The sequence below is a fragment of the Saccostrea cucullata genome, unplaced genomic scaffold (genome assembly GCF_032062105.1).
Source record: "Saccostrea cucullata isolate Sc308-1 unplaced genomic scaffold, CSIRO_AGI_Scuc_v1 ctg6690, whole genome shotgun sequence".
NCBI lineage: Eukaryota > Metazoa > Mollusca > Bivalvia > Ostreida > Ostreidae > Saccostrea > Saccostrea cuccullata.
Window position 1 is genome coordinate 56,224 of NW_026936622.1, and position 6,275 is coordinate 62,498.

Sequence of the window (6,275 nt, forward strand, 5' to 3'; positions counted from 1 at the left end):
AGCATTTTCATGCTACAGATGAAGCAGGGAATATTTAAATGTCAGCTTGAAAACATTTTTTTGGTCTATTACATGCACCCCAGATATCCGGATGCTTAACAAACGATTTTTATCGGTTGAAATTTTTAAATGTTATTTTGTCTTGTTTAACTGGTGATTAATATGTGTATTTATCCGGACAAATTACAGGGAACCAAAACTTGTAAATATTTTGTAAAACTATGGAAATGTGCACAACATGAAAAGAATATATGTGCAATTATAAATAAATGGACATGACTTAGAAATTGAAAATCATCATTTGAAATTTAACAAAAGGCACATGTTGGAATGTTGCACTTGCATTGGCTAAATTTGTGAATCCTTTAATTAAAATACTTTGAAACAAACTTATGTTGAATGCACTTCTCAAATTCATAAAACATGTTTTAGGTGTTTTCAAAGACTTGTGGATTTGTAAAGGAAAATTCAAATCTAGCCAGATGTGTTTTGCTGATGGATTTGTTACCAGTGTTTTGAATAGTTTGTTAAAAAATTGATATATTTGTTAGTGTGGTTTGATAGGTTGTTAGAATGGTTTGATAGTAGTTTGTTAGATTGATCGTAGTTTGTTAAGCCTTTGACAACAGTTTTTCAAAATGTTAGCTCATTTACATGTGATTTGCTATACTATTAAACTACTTTCAAACCATAGTGGTTTCTTAGTAATTAGTTATAGTACATATGTAGTTTGTTTGCCCTTTTTTTCCGTATGGGCATGTAAAAGATTTTTCCCATATATTTCTATGTAAAACTTGGATTCTCCATTGTTTCCCGGCCCAGCCCCCGGGGGTCAGGATTTGAACAATTTAAAATCTACACTAATATTAAGATACTTCCACATAAGTTTCAGCTTTTCTGGCCCAGTGGTTCTTGAGAAGATTTTCAAAGATTTTTCCTATATATTTCTATGTAAAACTTTGATTCCCCATTGTGGCCCTGCCCTATCCCCGTGGGTCATGATTTGAACAATTAAGAATTTACACTACCCCAGGATGCTTCCACATAAGTTTCAGCTTTTCTGGCTCAGTGGTTCTTGAGAAGAAGTTTTTTTAATGACCCTACCCTATTTTTTTCTTTTCTTGATTATCTCCCCTTGTGATCAAACTTGGCCCTTCATTTCAATAATTTAAATTTCCCTTCACCCAAGGATTCTTTGTACCAATTTTAATCGATATTGGCCCAGTGGTTCTTGAGAAAAAGTCGAAAATGTGAAAAGTTTACAGACAGACGGACGAGGGACAAAATGTGATCAGAAAAGCTCACTTGAGCCTTCAGCTCAGGTGAGCTAAAAATCTTAAAACAATTACAGTAAATTACTAACAGATTCATAATTAACATGATGTGTTTGTGAGACATTATGGATGGTAACACGATTCGTGAGTGGGATGGAGACTGAAGTGGTATACACTTGTTAGATGTTTTAAGGGTAGCAAGGTCACATGATAAAAAAAATTCTGTACCAAAGGAAAGGTCTTGTCATAATGTACACTCATGTCAAATATTAAAGCCTTACAGTTCAAAACAGACACTGACAAACAGACAGACATTACTAAAACAATATACCCCAGGGATCTTTTGATGTGCGGGGGCATAAAAAGGAATTTGGAAGAAATGTGAAAAAGGGCAGGCATTCACTCAACTTCAGATGCTGAGTATTTAATTTAAATGTATGAAAAATGAAATCATGCATATTATTTTTTAATTATCTAGATAGCTTTCTTAAATAATGTTGCTATGTTTTATTATGAATGGACTAATTCTATTCAACTGTGTATAAATTGGGAAAATTTAAAGGTGGGCATGTAAAAATGATTAATAGTTGTATGAGTAAAATGTGACATTTTTGTTATAATGGGGATATTCTGTGCATGTAAATATGTTCTTTTTTTATTTAACACAATAAAATTATTTAACTTAATTATCTTGGTTTTTTTTACCTGTCTGATGAACACAATAAAGGTTAGAGAGGTAATTAGTTGAAATACAGGTCTACGAGTGTCAAAATTCTCTGTTGATAACCAGACTACATTCGGCATTGTCGATTTGCCATTCATGATCTTTAACAGGGGGGACTATACTCCTGAAATCAGAGAAACTGTTGTTAAAAAGAGAGTTAAAGGTGTTACTCTTTAGGTCTCACACAAGGATTTAATATCGCAATTTGTTACTATGTAGCTTTAATAAAGTTCATTGATGAACTAGATTCTGATCAGCAATAAATCATAATAAAAGAAAATAAAGATTAATATTCAAAGATAAAATTTGAGATCAAAAAAATAAAAATAAGACAATAATGGACAGTAAAACATACCTTTACCAAAATAGATGTGAGTTTGAAACATGTTGATAAATGGACTACACACCATCTAGAAAGTTGCATCATGCACACCTAAAAATATAGGTAATCAAAGATTACGAATCTCACTACGACAAATATAATCAGTCTAAGTAATGCAAATCTCAGATCATATTTTCTTAAGAGATAGTATTTTTTCTGACAACAATATTCAAGCAAGTTCTGCTTAAATAGGTCTTAAAGTTCATTGGGATTGATCTGTTCCGAAAACTTTAATCTGATCACTCGTTTGGAAAATATAGGTCAGATCCAGCATCCGAATCAAGTTTTGATTGTTCATCCTTAGATGCATCATCCATGCAAGTTTGGTCTAGGTAAGGCTTATAGTTACTTGGAAATAATCTAGTCACTAATCTGGAAAATGTAGGTCACATCCAGCATCCCAGGCAAGTATGGTAGTGTCCATTCCTAGATGCATCATCCATGCAAGTTTGGTACAGGTAGGGCTTATAGTTACTTGTGAATGGACTTGCTCCAAAACCTGTAACCTGGTCACTCATCTGAAAAATGGTCATATCCAGCATCCGAAGCAAGTTTGGTAGTGTCCATCCCTAGATGCATCAACCATGCAAGTTTGGTCCAGGTGGGGCTTATAGTTACTTGGGAATAGACCTGCTCCTAAACTTAAACCGGGACGCCGAAGCTATCGCTGGGGATATAGCATAAGCTCATCTTGACTTCATCAAGGTGAGCTAAAAATTAAGAGTTCCTTTTAACTCAGTGGAATAATTCTGCTAAAGTTGTGATATTCCTAAAATACAAGTCCAAAATTAATATTGTAGGCCTAAAACAATTAAAGATGCCGAAAATAAAAAAAAAATAAAAATTTGTCTCTCTCTTCCAGACAATAATTAATTCATTATTTAGGCTAGTTCATTTTGATTGGCTATTTTCTTGCATAATTAAGGCCTTTAAATGGCCTCAAAGAATTTTCTCTACCTCTTAATTATCTCCCCATGGAAGAGGTTTATTTCCCTTTTCACCTTAATTTCCCTTTTCCAAAGGATGCTTATTCATAGATGTGGCAAATTTTGTTGAATTTTGCCCAATGGTTCTGTAAAAGATGAAAAATTAATTTAATTAATTTTTTTTAAACAATAACAATGCTAACAATGTTTGAGATACTAGTATTAATATGCAAAAAATGACACACACTGATGGCCAAAATTTTGTAAGAACATGTATTCAAAAATACTTTATGGTTGCAAATTTTTCATTCACATATTTACTTACAAAAATTTGCAGTGAAATATTATGTGCTCATATATTAATGGCCAAACAAAGGGCAACCAGCTGAAAATCTAGCTAATACACTGTAATTCATTGTAACATTATATTTTTTATTTTTTCATTTTATTTTTTTTTCTATTTTGCATTAAAAAAATATATTGCAATTATGTGTTATGTCCTCTGGCATTGTTGAAAAAAAACCATCATACAAAAGTTTAATAGATTAAAATTTGAAATGCATTTTGAAAATAAATTTGGGTCATCAGTAATGAAGTGCTTTGACAGACAATAAATTACAATTAAATCCATAATAAGAAGAGAGATTAATTGCATCTTGTGCCTTATTACCTGTCTGATTAGATAGCAACACAGGTATGCCTTAACAACTTCCATGGACCAAACTCATTAAATCTTTAACTGGATGCATGGTCCGTCATTATTCCCAAGAGACAAATGACAATTACATTATCTTCTGGCAATGTAAGCATAACTGTTTTTAACACTTGATGAGTTTCTAAAAATTAAGAGTTCTTTTTAACTCAGTATTTTTGAATGATATTGCTAAAGTTGTGATATTCCAAAATACATGAGCCCAAAATGAAAAGTCAATAAAATAAGACCTAAAACAATTTAAAATGCAAAAAAATTAACAAAAAATCACCATAAAATTGTCTCTCTCTATATAGACAATAATTCATTATATAGGCTAGTTGATTTTGATTGGCTATTTTCTTGCACAAGATCTTCAAATAGCCTCAAAGAATTTTCTCTACCTTTTAATTATCTCCCCATGGAAGAGTTGATTCCCCTTTTTCACCTTGATTGCCCTTTTCCAAAGGATGCGTTAATTCATAGATGTGGCAAATTTTGTTGAATTTTGCCCAATGGTTCTGTAAAAGATGAAAAATTAATTATGTTAATTTTTCTTAAAAATAATAACAATGCTAACAATTTTTGATCAGGAGAGCTCACTAGAGTGTCTGGATTAAGTGATCATGCAAAAAATGACACACACTGCTCAATGGCCAAAATTTGATTGATTGTATTATTGTACATGTATATTGTTTACCTCACTGTTGAGAATTTTTCATTCAAATAGAGACACCAACACTTGCTGGTGGAGAGCTGCAAATTTTGTCCTATATATTGGCACTCAGGGCCATTTAGCAGGAAGGGATCTTTTTTGATCTTTTTTGTGCCAGTACATACTGTAACACGGAATCTCTGTTTATACAGTCTTATCAGAAGGACCGATCCCACAGTGGGATTCAAACCCACAACGTATTAGGATCAACTCCTTACTTTGCGACTTTAGCGCAGCTATAGATGCTCTAACCACTGCGACATTTGGGTGACCCAAGATTTAATTTTCAATACTCATAGCTAAAAAATTTAAATAAATTATAAATTTAAAACATAGATGCACTTCATACCTGAAAATCAATTTGGTCTCTTTGAAGGTTTCCTAAGTACTGTAGCTGCAATCATCAGTTCAAACTTCTAATCCTTCAACATCCATTTAATAATCTACAGGAATTCATTGCAGTTTCAGTAGCAGATATTTACCTATAAATTAAGGTCAATTCCTTTAGAATCCAATTTAATAACTTTGCTGAGAATCATTTAACCTATTTAATTAAGAGAAATATGTACAATTCTGACCATAATCACCCTGTATCCTGACTAGACAAATCACAAAGCCAGTTCAAAGGAATGTCTCACAGGCTAGAATCACCAATGTAAATCTGTCACCTTAATCTTTATCCAACAGATCAAAGCATTATGTCCAGATAAGATTATCACCACTAAAATGTTACTCACCCATTATTTGAATGTTCATCAAAACAGGTCAAAGCACTGTCCAGCTAAGAATCACCACTGAAATATCGCATGCATCTCTTGAATGTTTACCCAGTCAGATGAAAGCATTGTCCAGCTAAGAATCACCACTGAAATGTCACATCCATCACTTGAATGTTTATCCAATCAGATCAAAGCATTGTCCAACTAGAATCACCACGGAAATTTCATATCCATCACTTGAATGTTTATCCAATCAGATCAAAGCATTGTCCAACTAGAATCACCACGGAAATTTCATATCCATCACTTGAATGTTTATCCAATCAGATCAAATCCTTGTCCAACTAGAATCACCATGGAAATTTCATATCCATCACTTGAATGTTTATCCAATCAGATCAAAGCATTGTCCAACTAGAATCACCATGGAAATTTCATATCCATCACTTGAATGTTTATCCAATCAAATCAAAGCATTGTCCAGCTAAGAATCACCACGGAAATATCACATGCATCTCTTGAATGTTAATCCAATCAGGGCAAAGCACCGTCAAGCTTAAAATCACCACTGAAATGAAAAGTGGAAAGTCTGAAAATTGGCCACATCCAAAGAAAGTAGAAATGTCTCCCAGCAAATTTTCATGTACACTCCAAAAACCAACAAATGAGCACAGAACCTTACTGCTATATAGCTATTATATGTGTCACACTGCAGTCCATTGGTCCGGGCCATGCAAAGCAGTGGGGATTCTAAGGATATCCTGGGAGAGAAAGAAGGTCTGAATTAGTTTATGAAGATTTTGTCTCACTTAAACAAAATGGCAATTGCATGAAATTAAAGTGT

The 6,275-nt window shown here is 33.1% G+C and overlaps 1 long non-coding RNA gene across 1 annotated transcript; it reads right to left on the reverse strand.

The window, feature by feature from the left end:
• Positions 1 to 2,093: 2,093 nt before the first annotated feature.
• Positions 2,094 to 5,418, reverse strand: LOC134245946 (uncharacterized). Its single transcript, XR_009987557.1, has 4 exons — positions 5,062 to 5,418; positions 3,338 to 3,452; positions 2,354 to 2,431; positions 2,094 to 2,122 (listed from the first exon to the last, which is right to left on the reverse strand). It is a non-coding gene; the product is annotated as an uncharacterized LOC134245946 (long non-coding RNA).
• Between the last annotated feature and the right edge of the window lie 857 nt (positions 5,419 to 6,275).